General features: G+C 40.2%; 1 pseudogene; it reads right to left on the bottom strand.

Moving 5' to 3' along the window:
* The window catches only part of LOC138058172 (uncharacterized), a 249,078-nt pseudogene extending 246,082 nt beyond the window's left edge, over positions 1–2,996 (bottom strand).
* Positions 2,997–24,211: the final 21,215 nt, after the last annotated feature.

The following is a 24,211-nucleotide window of genomic DNA, read 5'->3' on the forward strand; positions in this document are numbered from 1 at the left end:
TGAATCTGCTGTGAAGCTTTAGTGAACATAACATTTTAAATTAATATTTGAATGTCAAGTTTAAGGGATTCTTTCACTTGTCCTTCTGGTAAATTGCTTAATTTCTGTGCAATCATTTGGCCGTAAAGTTCATCATCGGTCATCCTCCCATTGCCAGCTCCGCTGGGCAATGTTGGCAATTTTTCTCCAATGGCCACAGCTGCTTGGACAATTTTTTCTTCAGCACTCAGTTTAATTTTTTCCCCTTTAAGGGGGTAACGACAGACGAATTACTGCACTCAGAGTCAGTGGTGCCATCCAGTTCAACTACCTGGTTTGAAATACTCTCTTTTTGACTTATATGGTCCTTCAGCCACTTCAGCGATTCATACCATGGCCATGACGACTTGAACGCTTGCACAGCTCCTGAACCTGACTTTGTTTGACATCACATTCTTTACAATATTCCTTGCCAAAGTAAGTACGGAGATTTTCAATCTTTTTCTGCACATCATGATCTAAACAAATAAAACATAAATAATAAATAGATAACCATTAAAAGGACAAATTTGGCTTTCACTTGGTCTTGAAGAGATGCTAACAGCTTTTGCCAGAAAATAATGCTTTTTTTCACCAAGCAACTTATATTAATGAATCGTAAAGCCTGCTTCTACTTCTGAAATAAAGGAAAATAAAGGACATTCACACTATGTGACAAGCACAGGCACAAGGCAACCTACACACAAGTACGAACAGTACTCTTCGTCATATCGTCGTATCCAAGTTGTTCATTCAGTGATTTGGCTACATGCGTTCTCGCAATCTCTCTTTTGTTCTTGTCATGATACTCTTTATTCCCCTTGTCATATAGACACGGATATTTAACCCTTTCACCCCCGTGGGGTTCCCCATTGGCGAGTAAAATCGTCTGGCGTTACACAGAGTAAAATCTATAAGTGGCACTCTTGGGAGTGAAAGGGTTAATGGGGAAGGTTGATGATGTGTCCGTCTTTCCAATCTGTTGGTATTTCTTCCTGTTCCCAGATCTTCTCAAAGAGCAGTAGTAGCATGTCGGCTGTTGTCCCTACGTCCGTCTTGAGGGCTTCTGCTGGAATTCCATCTGGGCCGGCTGCCTTGCCGTTCTTCCTCCTCTTGAAGGCGCGGATGATCTCTTCTCTTGTTGGTGGATCGCAGTCTATATCAATGTCAATCTCTGCTTCCACTATGTCTGGAGGGTTCTGGGGAGCTGGTCTGTTGAGGAGCTCCTCAAAGTGTTCCGCCCATCTTTCTAGTAGTTGTTCCGAGTCTGTGATGGTCTGTCCTGGAAGTGAAGAGAAGTGTAAAGAAGGACAAGAGAGATTATATAGACAGCCTGGCACAAGAAGCAGAAGATGCAGCCTACCACGGCAACATGAAAGACCTGTACATAACAACCAAGAAGCTGGCAGGCAAGTACAGCAGACCAGAACGACCGGTCAAAGACAAGCAAGGACAGGACAGACTATTGTTAAGTAAGTACAAAAACACAAAGGTTCTTTATGAATTCTACAACAGTGTATATAGTATTTCGCAATCAGTAAGAGGTGATTTGTTAACTACTGTCGTTATCTATTTATACCATATAAGATTTTCACGGTTGATAATTCTAGTTTTATTGCCGTTAGAGTCTCATACCATTCCAGAAAGATTTTCCACAACTCTGATACCACCGGACATGAAACAAGCATATGCTTTAGATCTTGTTTTGTTTTTAAGCATAAATAACAAAGATCACTGCTTGCGAGTTTAGCTTTAAATAACTTACTTTGAGTAAAAACTATGTCATGTAAAGTTTGGTACTGGAACATAGTGAGCTTCATCTCTATAGTGATGGAGAAGGCCAAGTTAAAGTATTTGCTTATTTGGTCCGGTGGTAACCCATCGGCAATAAGGCGTTGTTTTGTGGTAGGTTCTTCAAACATATGCTTCACGAAAAACTCATCTTAATTGAAAGAATGAAATACACAGAAAAAAAAAGTATTCATCTCAAAATTCAACTAAAGCTGCTCATGAAAGAAAGGGAACTCTTTTTGTCTAGAGTCTCTACCTTCAGGGTGGGCGCTTAGTAATCAAATTGAGCCGCGTCTGCCATGCTGAATCAGGAAGCTTGGTGTACATCTTGAAATACAGCAGCACCCAATCTGGAACTCTCATGCTCTGGAAAACACGAGTGTGTGTTTCTGAGGACAGAAGCTCAGAAAAGCCTTTCTTCGACCCCTTTGAGTCCATTACAATATTTATGACCTCCGACCTCATCGCCATAAAACTGTTTCCTAGAACACAAGCAATTGATTCTTTATATTTGTCTGGGATGTCACTGATTGAATCTAGCACTTCTTTGCACTTAGCTACCACTTGTCGTTTTCTGGTCGTCGATCCCAGTTCTGGGCTGCATTTTGGTGATTGAGAGTTGGCAGGAGTCGAACAGCATGTTGGCTCTGAAGAAGAACCAACCTGACCCTGAAGGTTCTTTAGCTTGAGTTCAAGGAGTTCAATTGACCATGATTTTTCGGCCAGTTCTGCATAGAGTTCCTCAGAGGCTTGAATAACCGGGCATGCTTTCCCGCGAAAAGTGAAGTACATAGGATCGCGGTGCTCCATGTCCAATGCAATGGAGTTCAGGAGATTTACAATCGGTGTGAATACTGCTGAATTCATAACGCCACTAGCTGAACGACCGCTTTGACATAGTACGGCAATTAAACGAAAGGTCGAAGCAACATATACTGTATTTGGCGTTCTTTGGAAGTCACTGGAATACGCGATTTAGTGGGCTGAAGTTCCCGCGTAGCCACACTCCGTAGTTCGTCTGGAAATGACTTGAAAATTCCATTCCTGGCAAAATCCTTCGGATAACCTCGACAAACTTCTTTAGTAAGGACATAACAATGTTTTCGAGGATCAAGCGACGAACTTGTAACCCTCGACAGACTGGAGACCTTAAACGCGGTGGAGGACGAGGCTTCGTCTCCCTCCATATCGATGCTCCAAGTGAGTTACAAATCAAAAACATGATGCTTTTGAAACTTGATAGTCCCGCCAAAGTAGAATATTACCCAAATTTGGTTTTATCAACGGAGTTGATAATGTAAATTGGCCACCGTACAGAGATTCTAAAAGCTGACGTTTCGAGCGTTAGCCCTTCGTCAGAGCAAATCGAGGGATTATGGGTTACATGTAGTTTTTATAGTAGAGTGGGAGCTACGCTATTGGTGGTAACATGGCAACGTGAAAAATAGGAATATATTAGTTAAATGAAAAGCGTTCGTTAATACCGTGAGGATTAAGGGTGCCGATTTGAAAGATGAATTTTTGTTCCAGATTCTTGCGGCTTTCCGTCGTATTTAGATGTAGGGAAAGGCCGCAGATAGCCATGTGTTTTTTGGAGTGGTTAGGCAGATTAAAATGGCGAGCGACTGGCTTGGATGCATCCTTGTCATTCTTCTCAACATCGCGGAGGTGTTCACGGAATCGGTCACCTAGTCGTCTACCTGTCTCACCAATGTATAATTTATTGCATAACGTGCAGGTTATGCAATAAATGACATTTGCAGAGGTACATGTGAAACGATCGGTGATCTTAACAGATCGCTTAGGTCCCGATATCTTGCTAGTGTTAACAATGAAAAGACAAGTTTTGCATCGTGAGCGCGCGCATTTGAAAGTGCCGGGTTGCTCGTTAGTTTTGAGCGCGCTTCTAACTAAAAAGTTGCCTACGTTTTTGTCGCGTTTGAATGAAATAAGTGGAGGTTGCGAAAAGATTCTACTAGTCTCGGGATCATTTTGGAGTAATTTAAAATTACTAAGAATGATGCTTTTGACTGCATGATTATGAGGATGGAAAGTGAGGGTGAATGGAATTCTGTCATTCTTATCTTTTTGTGACGTTTGTAGTGATGACTGTCGATCAAATTGTTGGGCGCGATGATGGCCCACTTTGACCACAGAGACAGGATAGCCACGTTTTTCGAAGAACTGGCACATCTCCTCTGATTTGCTGGAAAAATCGGAGTCATCACTACATAGACGTCGAAGTCTAAGAAATTGAGAATAAGGGATGGAGTTCTTGACATGTGATGGATGTGATGATGAATACAACAAATAACTGTGTGAATCAGTAGGTTTGTAGTGCACACTAGTACATAGCACGTTGCCTCTAATAGAAACTTTGATATCTAGAAAAGCCAATGAAGTTTCCGAAATTTCCCAGGTATATTTTACATTATCAACTCCGTTGATAAAACCAAATTTTTGTATACTACTTCCCCACCGACGCAGCACCACAGTTTCTTTAGAAACTAACCCTTCATTCATTTAGAATATTACCCAGTTTGTCAGAAATTACCGTTGACAGACAATAGAGTACACAAATCAGTACATTTCCTCTTGCTACCCGATTCCCTGCATACATGCGAAAACGATAGCTAACACACAAGCGTGGTACTGGAAACTAACCATTTGCGTTACACGCAAGTTATTTGGCCGACGTCACCGAGTTCTACTTACGCTTCACACACTCTGTATATTAAGAAAACGAACAAAGAAACAAAGCCATCTCCATGTCGTTCAGACTTCTGCTTTTCCTTTCTCTATTTTTACAGTACTGTGCAAAAGTCATGCAAGCGATAATCGCTGAATATCGTGCTTTGTTCCTGTGATTTATCGCCGATAAATCAGGGAGATATCGCTCGAATCGGTGAGCGTCAAAACGATAAATTAGCGATAAATCGCCGTGATCTTAACGATTTATCGCTGTGATATCTTTCAAGCGAGAAATCGCTGCCACGATATCTCGTACAGCAAAGCGGTATGTCGCAGCGATATATCATCGATCATTGTAGTGAAGTTCGCTATAACGATAAAAAATTATATTATAGTGAAGCCATTACATGTATGATGAGTTAGTGTCGAATGTAATGAACACAGTCGAGCAATAACTGAACATATTGTGAATCGAAGCTACGATTGACTCCTCTAAAGCCTAAACAAACTTACCTCGTTACACTGCAGCGAACGAGACTGTGAAGGTGATTCCACAACCCAAAAGCATCGCATTTTCTCTTTTGTTTCGTTGTCGGAGCCGAGAGAGCGGCAAAGTCAAAACTTGACGATTTCAAGTGTGTGTAAACAAACACAGTCCCAGTCCCCAGTCCCTGCACAGTGAAGGGGCAGTTACGCTACCATAGCAACAGCATTTACGTTTGTCAAAATCGCGTGTTATTCGCTCTGTGCGGAGTATTTGTCATTCACTTTCAAACAATCTTGAGGTTATCATGGCTAAAGTTACGAATTATACAAGAACTCGAATAGAGCTCCTACAGAGGCAAGGTCTTCACCCAGCTGAAATCTTAAGGTTATTAAAAACCGAAGGTTTAGCTGTCAGTCTTGCTAGTGTCGTTCGCATCATCAAGAAACTGAAAACCACCGGCTCTGTGGCAAATCTACCGCGCTCTGGCAGACCAGCGAAGATATCTGATGAAGCCAAAGTTTTCATCGATCGGCAGATGCGAAAAGATGACGAGATGACGAGTTGCAGAATCAAGAAAAAGCTGGCTAAACGTGGAATAGATGTGAGTTCGTCAACTGTACGAAGAGCTCGGTCGCAACTTGGCTGGACTTTACAGCGGACTGGTTACTGTCAGCTCATTCGAGATGTGAACAAAACGAAGCGGTTGGAGTTCGCGCGCAGAGTCTTGGAAAGTGAAGACACCTTCCACAACGTAATTTTTAGCGACGAAAGCTCTATCTCACTAACGCAGTATCGCCGCACCTGCTATAGAAAGGTAGACGAGCCAGGGAAGCGAAAGCCCAAACCCAAGCATCCGCTGAAAGTACATGTCTGGGCAGGAATCAGCAAACATGGTGCTACAAAGGTTTGCACCTTTGATGGCATCATGGATGCTGATCTCTTCTGCAACATCTTAGAGTCTACACTTGTTCCCTTCGTCCGAGAGAAGCTTCCAGATCACCGATTTGTCCAGGATAACGACCCGAAGCACACGTCCAGACGAGCGCAAGCCTTCTACGAGGAGAAAAACATCAACTGGTGGCGTACTCCCCCAGAAAGTCCTGACTTAAATCCCATCGAGAACTTGTGGCATGAGCTCAAGTTTTACTTAGAATCAAAAGTCAAGCCACGTAACAAACAGGAACTTGTGGATGGAATCAAGAAGTTCTGGGAGAGGAAGGTGACTGCCGAGAAGTGTGTCAAGTACATCGATCACGTGCTTTACAAGGCGATTCCAGCTATTATAGAGTCTGGAGGTGCTGCAACAAAATTTTAAAACGGCTCTTTTAGGAGCCACCGCGCCCTGCTTTGTCGAAGTGGATTCGATATTGCACTGCAGGTCGCCAAAAACGGCTCTTTTAGGAGCCACCAAATGTTACAAAAGTCAATGACTAACAAGAATAAAGTTTATTAAAATACATTTTCAATCCCACCCTTAACTTTATATCCCCTTAAACTCGATTGTCCAAAAAGTGAAAAAAAAAAAACTGAGTCAATTTCAGTCGAGTTTCCCTCTCTAATCGTTGCTGTATTTGAGAAATTGCTGTAGAGTATACTTAACCAATTTCGCGCTATCTGCTACTCAATTTACGGTAGAAAACTCTAATTTAGTCGAGTGATTCGCAATGATCGACAAAAACTGTTTTTGTAGTACAACTTCAAATTTTGCATGAAATTCCATACTAGGAAAACGATTTGGAGATCTTAACTGGGGAACTAAATGCAATAACGTAAAGTAGTTCGAAATAAAGCTGTTCTTTATACATCTTTCCTCGTATAGCCGGCCAATAACATATATATATGTTTGTTCAAACGTAAGGCCGGTGGCTTACTACAGTTTTGAGGGAATAAATGAACCCAACCCATCATATGCAACATCAAACAACAAAAAGGCCGCAACATAGCCAAAATGAACGAACAATGTTGTTTTCTAAAAATTTCAGAATATATTAATTGGCTCTGATTAAACATTCATACAAAGTGAAATAAAAATCTGCACGACATAGTTTAAGCTTTTTTTAAAAAAATAGGCAAAACATCACATTTTCTTATTTTGCAAAAGATCTGCTTGCTTTAGTGTGATTCAAAAGTAGTGCATAATTCCGTGGAATTGACACGAGCATTACTGTGTACGTCAGCCATAAATCGTTCAGCAAAAACACTTTTTATTTAACTACACTTCATAGATACCGTTTACATTACGTTCTCAACTAGAGTGCTCATTACACACTCACTGAATCGAAAACATCGTTACATGTATTTGCTCTACTAATGCTGCCTATTTTCTTTCTCTGCTTTTCTCAAATGCTGGCACTTTTTCCCGATACTAACTTTGCATGCATCCCACATGCGGGCTGTTTCTTCACTTGTTCGACACTGGTATGAAAAGGCTCTGGTCACCTCCGCTAAAACAAACAGAGAAATACAGGTTAGAATTATGATCAACAATCCAGGTTAACAGATACCATTTTGTCCCTATTACCAAACGCACCAACGAATTTTCTATTAAGCAATATGTCGAATAATTCCTTCGCCGCGTTCAGTCAAAAGCCTTTTTTCACAACAAAGAGGATGATTCGTACACTTCTAATAAAGATATTTTTGAAACACTTCTAGTTCGCAAATCCAAATGGACTCCACCTGAGGGACAATTTGCCTCTTCAGATTTTTTCACCAAAAAATGCCGTCACAACATTCACAAACTTAAATTTAATCGCAACACTAAAGGTGTTGTGGGCGGCGCTTAAAAATCTTAGTAAACGCAACGACATAGTTGTCAAATCGGCCGACAAAGGCGGCGCGGTAGTTGTTTGGCGGTCCGACCTTTACCAAAAAGAAGCTTTGCGGCAACTTTCGGATACCTCGTTTTATGCCAAAATCCCTAAAGATCTCACTTCCAAAAATCAAAAACTTGTCAAAGACACCATTAAAAATGTTATAGTTAATCAAGAATTACCGGACACTGCCACTAATCTCATCATCAACACCCCTAGAACTTCGTGCATTTACTTCTTGCCCAAAATTCACAAATCCAACAACCCAGGTCGCCCTGTCGTTTCGACCTGTAGTTGCCCCACCGAACTCATTTCTAGCTACTTAGACAGGATTATGACGCCTAAGAGAAGCTCAATTCGGTCTATGAACGTTCCTATTAGTGTTCAAATCGGGCTGCTGATAGCCAATCAGGTTCAAGAATCTTGCTATAATTTTTATTAGTAGAATTCTACTAGTATACTAATGCAACGTTTTTTCGTTTTGCCAAAGTTTCGGAGGAAACTTTTGATGAAAATGGATAACTAAATTCCTGAAAAGACTAATCGAAGGACATTTACGGTTTCTTGACTTTAAAGAAAGTTGAAATTATTGCAAAAAATGATACGCGCATACACAACTTCAATTTTGAATGACAATTCAACCCGAGCGATCCTTCTAAGGCGCAAAGTTTAATACGTCGAGAAATAACTGGAAACCGTTATTTGAACTTAATTTTAGTAATAATTCTACTAAAACAATTAGATTATTCGGTCTCGATTTCTATAGTTGATTCGGCCTTCGGCCTCATCAACTATCACCTCATAGCAATCTCGAGCTCATAATCTATTTGTTAATTAGTAATAGTAATAGGACTGAGTGGAACATAATTCAGGGAGTAATCAGGCAAGTAATTTTTACGAGCACGATTACTCCCTGAATTGTACGGCACGAAGTTCTATTACCAATTAATCGCATCAATAGTAAAATCTCATTTGTGCAAAAAGTAGGTACACAGCAAGAAAGAACCCATCTAAGTGTACGTGACAGATGCGCGTTGTACGCCTTCAATCGGCATTTGTGTGTTAGTCAATTCTTGAATTAAACCACATTAATATTCACCAATAACAATTTGTAAAGTATTTGCATTTAATACTTTGTTTGCTAGCTTACCCTTTATAGCAAGAATCCGGCTTGGATCAAGAGCAGCAAACTCTTTTGTACCATAGAGTGTGGATTGTAGAAGGGTCTCTTTAGAGAACAGCTTTTCTAATAGTCGCAGAGTCATAGCGGATGGCTTCGCTGCTGCCAATACGTGGTTGTAATCGTCTCGTGAAATGCGTACATTCGACGACCCCCCAAGCTGAACTAAATCAGGTGTTCCTGAAAGACATTCATATAAAAAGAACTATTAGAAAAATTAACTTATCACTCCTTGTCTCATAATAGCTTATCTACAAATGCTTTGATTCATTCTGCGGTTTTAATCACATATGCCACCATCTCGCTGGCTCACTGTACTGATTTCAGCGAAATTAAATCGGAATCAATTGTACAACAGAGGCCCAAAAGTAAAAATTAACACTTAAATAATCACGTTTTCATAATGATTAATGGTTCGTTTTTCGAATGATAAAAAATGGGATCAGAGAGTTTGGTATTGTTAACTTTTGCAATCTCGGTCAGGAAACGGTTATCCAAGCTAACAATTGGTAAGTAAATTTAAAACTTGAGATGTTACCTGTCAATTCAGGATCATCCAGTAGTCTATCCAGATCTACAAGAGGAGTTTGCTGAAACAGCATCGGCGTTGGGATCTCCAGGGACCGGCTTGGACCGCCAGCTGACATTGGGGTCGACAGGGGTACCGTTGAAACCAACTGGCTTGGCACTGGGGTGCAAAACTGCTGCACTGGCTGTTGATGATTCTGGGAAGGCTGAGTAGCAGGTAGATCGACCGTCTGTTTTGTTGTCAGCAGGTTTAGAAGCTGGTCAAGTTTCGCTTCTTGACGCGCAAACGAACACTCTAATCTCTCAAGAATAGTTCTTGTCAGGCGAAGCTCTGTAGCAATTTCTTGCTGTGATGCACTCTGACGCACCTATTGTAGCAAAAAATTTGCACTGTGACTGAGATTGCATTGGTAAGCAATTTCATAGATAGCTAAAAAATACTTGTGTTTGATAACAATTTTTGACTGATAACACCAAGGTTCAGTTTCTATGCTTTTCTTTTACACATTGACACATCTGTACTTGTGATTTTTAGTTGAGATTGGCTGTGACCATTTTCTAGGTATTTTAAAGTCTTTATATTTCTCACTGAAATTTTCGTTGGCACTGTAAAGTGAAAATGATAAATATTTCACTGCGCAGTATTGATCATCATTAAGCGCTTCCTAGTGTACATCATGTAAATAAACAACTTACATCATTTGTCTTTTCCAATGTGTTAATTGCGGCTGCTATTATTTCTTGTCCATTTGACAGGTCGGCGTCCCCGTCTGCAAAGTCGCCAATTATGTCTGCTGGTGGCGATGGACTGTCATCACGGGAAAGACTTTCTCCAGTGTGCTGGGCAGCAAGGGACGGCGTTTTCCTCAGATGAGCAGAACGGATTACAGTTATTAAAGGTTCTCCTTCGCTCAAATCGTCAGAATCCGAACCTTCTTCAGAGTCAGTAAAATACTCCTTGGACGGAGATGACACTTCCAAAATCTGAAGTGAAATGAAATACGTTATAAATTTTACAGTCGGTATAAAGTACAATAGTATGTTCTTGAAAACACGGGTTTCGGCTTATTTTACGTAAAGCTCAAAATCGCATCATCATCGAGTATCTCAGGACATGTAGGCTTAGATGAACAGTGATCTAAAAATCCAGTTCTAGTTTATCTAGAAATAGCCAAACGACCATAAGACAATACATCGAGAGCTTAGGAAGAATGAAATGGTCTTATAAAGTGGAACATCGTAGGTCAAATAAGAAGAGGTGAATCAGGCTGACAAAATTAGACCAGAGTGAGGCTACTAAAAGACCCATGAAAAAACAAATAACCACTTTGGCTCTGTATTTTTATGTGTAGCATGACAATATTTTATGAAGTAAGAAGCATACCTTTCCCTTAGGCTTCTCCGTTTTATCTTTCTTTGCACCCTTTAAATTTTTACTGGTGGTATCGGACTTCTGCAAATTGATTTTAACATAAGTAAAGCCACGTCAGACAAAAAAAAGTTAATTTACAGTACTGGTAACCCCAAAATAGAATAATGGTCATGAATTACTAAAAATGCTGAATGCAGTAACAACTTTGTTCATTTTCCTCAAGAGACGGCTTAATGGCGGCTTAATTCAATCTGATAGGTGATGTAATTACATCAGCCAAAGTCATGGTCAAAATGTTGACTTTTCATTTCGCGATCCACAACGCATTTGTAGTGTTTAAGTAGTGTATAAAATAGGTAAAACCTTAGGAAGATATACAGTGACCTCCCGTCATTCAGTAGACACCCAAAATCTCGACCACGAATGGAAAAGGGAAATTTGTTTCAGAAATCAGGAAGACAAAAAACATTAACCATTCGGTTAACCAGTAAATAACAGGACATTAGTATATACTAAAACAGTGGACAGCGTTGAACGCATGCGCTGATTGGCTCGTTAAACTCCGAATATCCTGAGCTATTTACCTCCGAGCGACATAGATGGTCATAGGTGATCTACTACTTAGTGGGCAAAGAGCGAGAGGGTTGCCACTCATCAGAAACTAAAACATTTAGTAATTTTACACGGACCCATGAACAATAATAAGCGAATCAAGAAATAAAACCACGGACTAATACTACTGTTTCACTAGTATCAAAATCGATCATCTTGCCTGATGGTTTTATGAAAAAAAAAAAAATTTTCTCACTGTTAACTTGCTTAAGCAAACACCTAGAATGTTGCCGCATCTTTTATTCTATTCCTGATTCCCTGACGTTTTCAATCATTACTTTTTCCTGATATTTTTTTCTGACCGTGGCAACCCTTAGCTTGAAATCAGTTCGCTTTGATGACAAAACTGACAGTTGAGTAAACGACATACCTTTTTCGTTGGTCTTTCCTTTTTCTTCTTGGTGGCCGCTTCATCCTCGGTATAGTCTCCAACAAAGTCATCAGGGATCTACAGAGAGAAACAGCGAGTTATATTAAAAGTGATGAAGTTATTCATGATCAATGAAAGTTACGACCAGCTTTAACAGATGCCTGCGATGAAAAGTAGAGAATAAATCTCTCCTCCAATACTAGCTTATGAAAGGTAAACAGTTTTACTTACCAGTTTTCTCTTGGCTTTAGCCCTACGCTGTGGCAACTCCGTGTCTTTCTCTGTGGGTTTTGAAACGTGGGTTTTTGCTATTGGATAGCATTCAACCACAGCTGTATATTCTTTTCTAGTTTCTCCCCAAAGAACTTTAACTTTTTGGCCAGCCTTAATAGGGGACGGATCAATGATTGTTGATCGAAAAACTTCTGAAAACTTCCCACGGCCCCACTTAACTTGAGCCAATTTCTCCATTATTAAAACTTCCGTTGGTAAGTATTCTCCGAATCAAATAGGGTGAGTGCAATGATCAACGAACTTCATTTTCACCCTTTTATAGCGACTCGACACATGTGGTGGGATCGAAAATCCTACAATTCGATTGGTTGTGAAAGCTCTATTGTTCAATTACAAATAGTTCGAAGTGCATCCCTTTCACATGCTTATTCATATCTTAATTACCAACGATGTGTTAACTTATGGAAATTTAATTTGTTGTCTACTTATTCACGTGCTGCAAACTCGTTAAACTTCGGTAAAAAGAAAAACGTAACTTTAGTCGGTCACGTTAAAGCAGTTTTTTCTTTACATGTTTTCAAGAGCGTGCGAGGCGCAGATAAAAGCTTATTCATATAGGTGCATGCAATGTGCTATTTAAAAAGTTCGTAGAACGAAAAGCCGAAAAGGCCATTCATATTCTAATTCCCTGTGCCGCCTATTGAAAAGCTAATTAAACTGATGCGGCCTCAAGCAATTTGAGGCGGAGTAGCAGTAAAAGTGTTTTTTTCCCTTGACAGACGAGCAATTGCAAAGGTTTGTCGAGCAATAAGCAATAAGCAGAAAAAAATCCTACTCATATAGTTTCATGCAATGTGCTAATTTAAAAAAAAGTTTGTCGAGCGAAAAGCCGATAAGGCCATTCATGTTCTAATTCCGTGTACTGATGCGGCGTAAAGAAATTTGAGGCGGAGTCACGGGAAAAGCGTTTTTTTTTCCCTTGACAGACATTTTTTGGTCTCTTGCGGGCAATTACAAAGGTTTGTCGAGCAAAAAGCAGAAAAAGCCTATTCATATAGTTTCATGCGATGTGCTAATTAAAAAAGTTTCTCGAGCGAAAAGCCAATAAGGCCATTCATGTTCTAATTCTCTGTGCCGCCCATTGAATTGAAAAGCTAAAGCGATGCGGTCTCAAGTAATTTGAGGCGGAGTCACGGTCAAAGCACTTTTTACCTTGACAGACACTTTACCTGAGGTCGCATGTTACGGAAAGCACAATACAGGATGATGGCGTGTCTTTTGCGGAATAAAACAAGTAAACAAACCGTTAATAAAAACAGAATGATGGAATTCAACATTCCTCTTTTGTTGTGTTCAAAGAATGCCTAATATGGTCGAATATGTCTGGCTTTATGAAAACGGTGCTAAAGAGCTCCCTATAACCCTTATTTCACCTGGATTTCTCTAAACTCTAAGGCTGCCTCCCAGCCATGTAAACGGGCGAAAAATAGAGACAGGACGGCAACGAGAGGGAGATAAAAGGGTAGAAGAAGGAAAAAAGGACTGACTTTCCTTTTAATTTTTACATCGTCCACTTTTCGCCCGCTTAGTGTGTGATATCAATTTCACCTCGATTTCACTAATTTCATGAGTGTGCTAAGTTATGCTTCCTGAAAAGAGCACAATAGAGGTCTTAGGCGTTTCTTTTGCATGATACATCAGTGAACAAACCTTATTATTTGCTCGCACTCTAAGAAGACATTTTTGCCATGCGGACTTTGAAAATAAAAAATGGCCACGTGAAATCCTTCTCGCCCCCAGGATTTCACGCGGCCATTTTTTTGCGGTTCTTTCGCGTCAATCACGACGGACTAGGCGAAAGAGGGACTACTCGTACATGTAGTCTAAAAATACACATGGCATCTACTCTGGTTTTTGGTTAGTGTGCCCACCTAAACCTCTGTGGTAATACGGTTGTCCTCTCTAGTATAAAACTTGTTGCAGGAACTACGAGTGTTTGAGTAAGGCTTTTTTTAACAGAACCTGGACAGGTATGTTCGATCGATGTACGTGCTTTAGCTAACATGTTTGATTTATGATTTTATCTCATTAAATGAACTCGCGGGGGGATTCTTCATTACATGTAGCTTAAATGGTCTGCGAAGAAATGTACATTTGTTTCACAAGGAGTCAACGATATCTCGCTTGACGGAAACAAAATGTATCACTAAGCGAGAACGATATATCGCTAAGCGAGTAAGATATACCGCTACGCAAGAACGACATATCGCTAAGTGGGAACGATATATCACTAAATGAGAATGATATATCGTTGAACGGAAACGATTTATCGCAAAGTGTAAACGATATCTCGCGATATCTTACCGATAAATAAAACAATAGCTGCCACGATATATCGCTCGATATATCGTTTGAAGTTAATTATCGTTAAATATCGCTGATATATCGCGATTTTCGCGATATTCGACGATTATCGCTTGCATTACTTTTGCACAATACTGTAGTTCCCTCTCCTTTTGACTAAATTCGGCGAACCCAAAAGCACCAAGCGTTCAATAAAAAATGCTCAGCAATTAGAGAAGTGCAAGTTTAAAGTTGGTCCGATTTCATGCATTTACTGGTCGCATATTTGCCAAAGAAAGTTACTGTGGTCTTCTCGTGTTTAAATTAAGACTCGCACGGGGATTGTGGCATCTGGTTTATTTTGTTGTATGACAGGATGCAAAAAAATTATGAATTTTACGGCCATGTGATAATGGAGATCTCTCGCCTCACTGTGACAAGCCGCAACTTTTTCTTGGGCAAAGCTCCTTATGAATCTGGTCTTTTTTCCGTGCTGTTTGAACAACCAGGTGCACAGCAAGAGTCAGACTTCCCCATTGTTGACACATCACTAGAAAATATCCCCCCCCCCCCCAAGCGAAGCATTGTGGGTTGCGTGAAATAAGAGAATGCTCTTTCATGATTATACTTAATGTAGTCTGTTCAGTGTTATTTCGAAAGACAAAAGATTCATTAACCGCTGTTTTGTGTATTGTAAATAGCACATGCACACAAAATAATAAGTTAAGAAAAACATTTTTCATGAACAATAAAGGTAAAAATCGGAAAACTCCAGTTTCAGAATAACAATTTGCAATGGGTTTTCGGTAAACATGAAAACAAACTAAAACCTTCAACAATGGTAAGTAAGAAAATTGTAATAATCCCCTTGAGGGTACTGCTGGGATTGTGTATGGCAGCCAACCAAACCATGACTCGATGAGGGAGTCAGACTGTATCTATCCCCTTGAATAGGATATATGTGGAGTAATACTAATATCGACTTCTCCACTATCTTTAATTTGGAACAGGATGCCTCTTATACACTTCTTGGCTGAATATAGACAAGGTAAGTAGAATATAATTGCAATATATGCTGCTACTTCATATCTTAGCACGGAGCTATCACTGGGAATTACTTGGAGGACTGGTTCCTTGATGGCTCTGACTGCTTTTGAAAATAATTCAAGCTTTTTCTCCTGGCGAGCATTTTGCAGCTGCTGTTTTCATAATTTTGTGGATTTAGGTTTTGACTCAGATGTCAAAGAATCTGTGGTTTTCATCAGTGTCATCACAGACCACAGTTGCGAACTGAAGCTGCTCATAAAACTCCAAAGATGGCTTATATATTTCATTTGTTCCTGCTCCAGATGGCTTGATTTGTGCCTTGGCATGCTCTTCTCTGAAATACTGTAAAAGTTGTTTCCATTTCTTTTTGATACACCCAACATCATACTTTTCCTCAAGCTCTTTTACCAGTATGTCAGAAAGTAATTTTTGGTGTCTTACCCCATGATACTCAGGATAAGCAATGAGTACGTCTGCAATCATAAGTCAATTACAGATCTGTTTAAAATAATTGAGCCAAAAATAACAATAAAAGACGTGATATGGTAAAAGCTTCATGTGCATGAAATATATGTTTAGCTAAAGAAGATAATACAAATTGATCGCATGCACCCAGAATAAAATGATAAGAATTAGTAAAGAGTTAAAGCCTCTAATAACATGATTTAAGAGGTCAAACATATCAATTCATACCTGTTTCTTCAGACGACAACTCAGAATCCCTGTTTTCTGAACTTGCTGATTCTATGTATCGTCTTAGAAAGACCATATATTCCCAGTACAGCCATTTCACTTCTTGCTCCGGCTTCTTCATATATGTAGTCTTCATGTGTGCCACCTCTTTTTGATATCCACAATGGTCTTATCAGGCATTTTAGCCAGTAATGGTGCGAACACTTTCTTCTTTACCATTTTTTTCCTATAGTCTGTAAAAGTTAACTATGATTTTTGAATTGGTCACACTCCAAGTAGTTTCCTCGTTCTTTTGTCTATCCACTTGCACTAATTCGAGCACATCAACTTCTTCAGTCGACGCCATGTTAAATTTTAATGAGAGGATGCAAGGGTTGACAGGCCGCACATCCGTACCGGCGTGAAACCTTGTGTAAACCTTTTATAATTTTGCTCTGACAAGCATGTCTTTTAGGGATTTTCCTGTCCTGTAAGAAGTGATAGGTGGTTCTTACGATTCCATTTTTCCATTCGAACGTCTTTTAAAGTAGACACTGAGGGCTGGTACTGTGTAACGAAAGGCAATATTTGTTTTCTCTCCTTGTTGTGTTTAAGGAGTGCACTCTCCCTGTCTGTGAACTTAATATCTGATAGAAGGTGTTCTACCAGAGTTTGTGGGTAACCTCTGTCAATAAGTCGTTTTTTGAAATTTGAAATGTTATCCTCAAACGTAGGCTTCCCCTTTGACAAATCCTTTTTTAACACTTGGTGGGTGACAAGAGGTGAAATGTGTGTACTGGAAGGTTTCCGTTTTTTTTAAATGTGTCTTAACATCAAGGATCGATTTTTCGTTGAATCTTGTGCCTTGTTGTCTTTGTAGAAGTTTTCATATGTTTTACAGACAACTTCAATACCCCTTGTTTATTGGTATATTTTTGTACAGACTTGTGACGTCCATCGAAACAAGAAATGTGTGCTTTTTCACCTTTGTCTTTTCAATAAAGTTTATAAAGTCGGTGGTATCTTTAAGGTAAGATTTCTGTGTTTTTGATATTGGTTGTAGTAATGTATCAAGAAAAGAGGAAATTCTTTCTGTTGGGCCATCGCAGCCGGAGATTATTGGTCTTCCTGTAATGGTTGGCTTGTGAATTTTCGTTAGAGTTTAGAACTCTGGTATTCTAGGTGGGTTAGGTGTTTGAGACAGCCATTTTCTTGTCATGTCATCAATATGTTTTTCACGGTGAAGATCCGTGATTAGGCGTAAGACCTTGTGTGTTTCTTTCACCATGGGTTCAGGAAGAGGTCTGTAGTTATGTTCATCGTCGATTTGTATTTGACCCTCTCTTATTTTGTCAGTTTTGTTCATGACTACTGTAGTGCTTCCCTTGTCTGCTTTTTTGATGTTGATGTTGATGTCAGTGTTTTGCTTTAATTGTATTAACGCTTGGTGTTCTTTACGTGACAAGTTGCATTTTGGCTTTGTTATTTCTATCTCTGCGAGGTGTGATTTAACTTCTTCCAGATAACTCTCGAGGGCTACTGATGGTTGAACTGGTGGGTTCCAGTTGGATTTTACAAAGAAAGGGTGAATTTCCTTGTTTTTACCGTGGAACATATATTTAAGGCGCATTAGCCTTGCAAATTGTTGGAAATCCAGTAGCAATTGTCGTCACATTTTGTTTTTGTTTATAGTTTTGCTGGCTGGTATGAATTTGAGACCTCGAGAGATTAAATTAATTTCTGCGTCAGTTAGTGTGTTTTCCGAGGGGTTCTTAATATATTTAACCCCTGTAGCATTTTGAGAACTGACTTTTTTCTTCTTTCCTTGCGTGTAGCAGTTTTCCTTTGTATTTTTTTAGAGAATGATTTCCCTTTAGTTGCGTTTGACCCACCCGCAGTGTTGTTCAAACATTTACAGACATATATGAGTATTTTTTACAATTTTTATTCTCTGTGACATTGTCAAGTTTAGACATAAGGTAGTCATACTGTTCTTTTAGCTTGGAAGCTAGAGCTTCGATTTCGTTACGATCCTCTGTGGTTGATACATTTACATTTTTGTTGTCCTTACTGCCTTTATGGTTTGCCATTGACATTTCCTTATTAAGTTTCTTTTTTTGCATCTCAAGTCGACGGTAGTGAAACCTAGTCAGGGCTTCGACAAAACCGCGTTCAGCTTTCTGTTTGATGGCCTTAATGTCCTTTTTGAATTGTTCGTTTGCCGGTATGTTGGCCCGTGCAGAGTATTTAAGAGACTTCGGATAAGTGTTTCGTTGCAAATGATTTTTAAGTAGTCTAATGGATTCTTCTGTTTTCTTTATCTTTGCTTTGGTTGTGTCAGGAAATTCGTTTGCTTTTCTTTTCAAATGTTTCTTTTCTTTGGTTGTGTCAGGAACTTCGTTTGCTTTCCTTTTCAAATGTTTCTCTTTTTCTTCGTTCTTCTCACTTGGTGGTACTTGTAGCATCTTTATCGCCAATTAGTTGGTTGTATTCTGTGTTTAGCAGGCTCTGAGACTGTTTTGCTAGGTTTGCTCTGGGTTTTTATATCCACCTTGATTTGTTTGAAGGATCGAAAATGGTGCAGTATGATTGGCTCCTTGCTAGCCAATCAGGTTGCTGTAGGTTCGATCCGTTTTAACCCGAAGTTTGGGTTGTGTGTTTTAAAAGGTTAAATTGTGAAAGATCGGAGTCCTACAATGTCCTTTTGTACGATTTGAACCCATATCGTGGTAATATATATCATGTTTGATTGTTCGTCAAAGATTTGTGGCATGAAGATGTATAGTTTTGTATAAATTTCATGTAAGACTAGCGTACTTCACAAAAATATTTATGTGTTGTTTTATAGTGGTTTCACTGGCACAGCAGGACACTGTCTGGCAGCAATCAAAATGAGAGGATGCAAGGGTTGACAGGCTGCGCATCTGTACCGGCATGAAACCTTGTGTAGACGACAACTCAGCATCCCTGTTTTCTGAACTTGCTGATTCTATGTATCGTCGTAGAAAGACCATATATTCCCAGTACAGCCATTTCACTTCTCGCTCCGGCTTCTTCATGTAGCAAGGCAATGAGCTTCGAAGTGTGTGCCACCTCTTTTTGATATCCGCAATGGTCTTATCAGGCATTTTAGCCAGTAATGGTGCGAACACTTTCTTCTTTACCATTTTTTTCCTATAGTCTGTAAAAGTTAACTATGATTTTTGAATTGGTCACACTCCAAGTAGTTTCCTCGTTCTTTCGGTAGCCTCGCAGCTCCTACAAGGTCTCACCTGATTGGAGACCACCCTTGAGGTTTAACAAAAGAACAAATAACAGAAACAATGGACCCTAGAGGATAGAGTTGCAGCCCTTTTGTTTTAGGCCTAGGGTCCATTGTTTCTGTTATTTGTTCTTTTGTTAAACCTCAAGGGTGGTCTCCAATCAGGTGAGACCTTGTAAGAGCTGCGAGGTGACCCCGTTCTTTTGTCTATCCACTTGCACTAATTCGAGCACATCAACTTCTTCAGTCAACGCCATGTTAGATTTTAAGCATGTGTCAAGGGTTGCAAAGGAATTGTGGGTGGAAATAGTGCCAAATTTGATTGGTTAATGTGTTACATTTGTGGTTTGATCCACACGCAACAAAAAGTGTCTGTACACATGAGGGAGCATTTACAAGTTCACTCAATTTGCCCCGGGAGCTTGCTCCCAAATATTGCCCAAATATCGTGGAGCATTTTAAGGGGTGGAAATTCTGCTCCCAAGGCTAGAGTATACTCATGAAATCATTGGTACACACAGAGGAGCTTTGCTCCTGGCGTGTGCCCCTTCTCCAGGAGAAAAACCCCTCCTGTGTATCGGCCTTTAAGGCTGTGTTCATTAAAATCTTTGTTGTATATTGTTTGCCCTAAATGTTCAGAAATTATAAATACAGGTTACAGTCCTGTAATAAATCTCTTATCGACCAAGCTTGCTCGGTCTGTACTGGGAGAATATTGGTCCTGCATCTTTTCTCTCTCAAGACCTTAGGTCGATATTCTCCCAGTATGGACCGAGCAAGCTTGGTCAATAAGATATATGTATCGAAGACTATAAATGCGTTATAGCAGAGCACCATAGTTAAGAAAATATGGTAACCCGTTGATGCAAGACATCATGACATCATCAATCGTCTGTTCTTGCGTACATCCACCCCACCATGTATGCCGATGTGATTAGTATCACAGGCTCAGGTTTAGAGTATATCGTGCCCAACATGGTGACCATATACTACAGACAGTGCAGACCAGGCCAAAAATATGGGGTTACCTTCTCTAACCGTAAACAGGCTAACATGAATATTATTAATGCCTTTTTAGGCTAACCAAATTTTCATGGCTCGATGCGGCGACACTGCCACACTATGTCAACTAAAGCTCTCAGCAGTCTACGCTTTTCTTATTCAGGTGGAAAATGGTTAAGAAATTATTTTTTCCTGCATCTTTTGCCGGATTAATTCCAGGTTTGACATATGTGGCTGTGGTCAGGACCTCACTGGTAGCTACACAGTTCATCAACTCAAGCATCAAAGAGATATAAACTTAAAGCTGAGTGTTTGTTCAGAACTGCTTTTTGCTTTGTATTGCAATTTTTGGCATGTATTAATCTGACAAGGCTGTATGATACCTGGACGACCTATGACAGAAGAGCAGAAAGAAGTTAGAGGGAGAACGAGAACGACAAAACAGTATACCAGTAATAGCTCAGGCTTGGTGGAAGATATTGCTTCATAAATTCTTTTCTTGGACACTAAACTGAATGAGTTTACTGTCAAGATAAATTCCGAATGGCGCGCCCAACCGGTACAAAGTTCAAGTGAGCACGCACGCTAATTCACCCAAGGTTCTAACGTGACATCTCCAATATCAAAATACATAACAAACTGAAATTAAACAAGGTTCCAAAGTATCCTCTAAGTCTGATTCGGTAGTCCTAAGACTAATACCGACTGGACAATGTCTATACAGTTTCAATAAGACGTTGAGGTGGCCTTCGAATCCTTTGGCTTCTTCTGATGGGTTGGTCACCTTGTGAAGTGTCTGGTTGTGATTCTGCACCATTTGTTTCAACCCCAATATCAGCTGGTGGCAGAATAGGAGGGCTGGGCTCATCATTGGTTAGTTCCCATGTTGGGCCCATGGCTGGAGGTGGTTCTAACTTGGTTGACTGCAGGTGTACACGATTTCGACGTATCCGCGTTCCATCCGGAGTAGCTATTATGTATGTCCGAGGGGCCTGGTGTTGTTTGACGACTACTGCAGGTGTCCATTCTCGGCCTTTTTGCATTCTCACTGATTCGCCTTCACATAGTGTGAGAAGTGGCCGGGTTCCATGGTTATAGTATGCTTTCTGGCGTTGTTGACGTAACAACAGCATCTGATGGACTTGAGACATAGGCCTAGTCTTGGGCTCTAGGAGGCTCTTAAAAGTTGGCAATCTTGTTCGCAGCTTTCTGCCCATAAGTAATTCAGCTGGGGATACCTCCATGCCACTGATGTGAGAATTGCGAAACTCCAGCAAAACAAGGAATGCATCCTGCTTGGACTTGTCAGCTTTCTTTAGCAACCATTTCATCGTCTGCACATTTCTTTCCACCAACCCATTTGACTTAGGGTAGTGCAGACTTGAGGTCACAACTTCAATCTCCCAGTCACTGGCAAAGCTTTTAAATTTCAGGCTATTAAATGGCATGTTGTCTGCAATTACCCTCTCTGGAATGCCATGGCGGGTGAACATGTCTTTCATTGCCATTATCACTGCTTCGCTAGTCTTGTTAGAGAGGCGAGCCACTTCCGGAAATTTGGAGAAATAGTCAACCACAAGTAGGTAATCTCTCCCTTTAAAATAGAAAATGTCTGCTGCGACTGTGCACCAGGGTCTCTGAGGGACTTGCTGAGGAATCAAAGGCTCTCTCTGGTTGCTTCGCTGATGTTGCTGACAGGTACTGCATTGGGACACTAAGTCATCCATTGCAGCATTGATACCAGGCCAAAACACTGCCGTTCTGGCTCGTGCTCGGCACTTCTCAATTCCCAAGTAAGCGGCATGTATGCGCTGTAGAGTTTCCAGTGCATAATATTTTGAAACATAATATTTTGAAACACCTCTGGGGCTTACGCAATACCGAACGGCAAACGGGTATAACTGTATCTACCAAGGGGCGTATTGAAGGTAGCTAGCTTGCTACTGTCTTTAGTTAGTTTGACCTGCCAAAAACCCAGATTAGCATCAAGGACGCTGAAAACTTTGGCATGGGGCATTCTGCTAATAACATCTTCCACGGTCTGCATGGGAAAATGTTCACGCATGACAACATGATTGAGATTACTGGGATCCAGGCACACTCTTATTTTGTTATTCCTTTTCTTGGCCACAACGAGACTTTGACCCAGGCAGTGGGTTCCACACATTTTTTAATAACGCCCAGGTTCTCCATTCGCTGAAGTTCCTCCTTAAGCCGCTCGCTTGTTTTTTCCTTTGTTCTGGAATGAAACTTAAATAACAATCATTTGTGCTCTTTTGGACAAGAAAATAGTTGATTTGTTTGTTTTGCTCTAAAATGCAAGCAAACAAGTGTTAACTACATTTGCATAACAGTTTTTCGATGTGGCTTGACAGTGACAAGAAAATTTTAGCTTCTTTGTAAAATTAAGGAGAAATAACACTAGTTTGTGTTTTCAGAAGTTTGTTTAAAGCACACACTGATAATTTGTTGGAGATGTGAATGATGTGGTTCTTAGAGATAAAATAGATTAACGTTCACCAATTCATTGCCTAACTGTAAGTTTGCACTCTTCGATGTCAGTATTTCGCATGGACTTTACATGGAATTCACTAGTTAGGCAGTGGGTTTTTCTATTGAAGAAGGAAAAGAAAATGATTTAATCAAGCAGTAACTGAATAAACCAAAATGCGGACAATTCCAAATCCTTTTATTTCCACTAACCTTACTGCTAGTAAGAATAAATAAACCGGAAGCTCCACTTTTAGGCTTGGCTAAATGTATATTTTATAAGGGAGAACATGGACTTGTTTTGTAACTTTCAGGAGATGATCGACTGCATGAAAACCATTAAAGCTCCCTTTATCCTCCAAAACCTAAAAAAAAAGCACAGATATCCCCGTTGTTTGACATCACAATGCTAAACAAAATAAGGGCTGCGAAGGAGTGCGGCAGGAACTAACTCAGAAACTATCTTGATAAAAACTCTAGCACTTTGTTCTTAAACATGGGAAAGCTTGACAAATTGGTAATAGAGGCAGGAAGACAGTTCCAGACCCTAGGTCCATGGTAAAGAAGTGTGAATTTCTTAATGTTCGTGCGACAGGAATGCACACGATAATTACCGGCTGTTCTTGTGTCATCTTTATGGACTTGACTGTTTGTCATAAACAGAATGAAGAAAAGTGGAGGCGGCAGATTATTGTGGTAGTGGAACGTGATACTTCCAACTAAGGTGTTCGTCTAGATACACCCTAAGAAATTTAGTTACATTGCTTTGAGTTAGAGGTTGACCTCCAAAGGAGAGAGAAAAACTGTGATTGACTTTCCTCTGACTCGGACTAAATATAACATAATTTGTCTTTTGGACATTAATTGAGAGGTTATTGCATCTTAACCAAACATCAATATTTAGTAACTCATTATTAAGCACATTCTCCAAGCAGTTGGGATTAGAATGTGAAAAAAAGATATTAGTGTTGGATATTCTAGGGGGCAAGAAATTCTGTTCGAAAGCCTGGTTCAAAATTAAAAAAATACAGTACTTCCATGTGCTAACACAATCCCCCCCCCCCCCCCCCCCCGAAGAGCAGCTCCGGATCCACAGCTCTTCTACCTAGGTCACATACTCTGCCTGGCCAGCGACGTTAACCAGGCACAGTCTCATTATCGGGTGGATAAGTTTCTGTCCCTTTGTGCTCACTTGAACGATGCGCACCTGTCCATCTTGACCGGGGAACACTTCCTCCACTCGACCCAGACGCCACTGACCGTGTGGGGCATTCTGATCAACAACAAGCACCACATCCC

The sequence above is a fragment of the Montipora capricornis genome, chromosome 1, assembly GCF_036669925.1.
Source record: "Montipora capricornis isolate CH-2021 chromosome 1, ASM3666992v2, whole genome shotgun sequence".
Lineage (NCBI taxonomy): Eukaryota > Metazoa > Cnidaria > Anthozoa > Scleractinia > Acroporidae > Montipora > Montipora capricornis.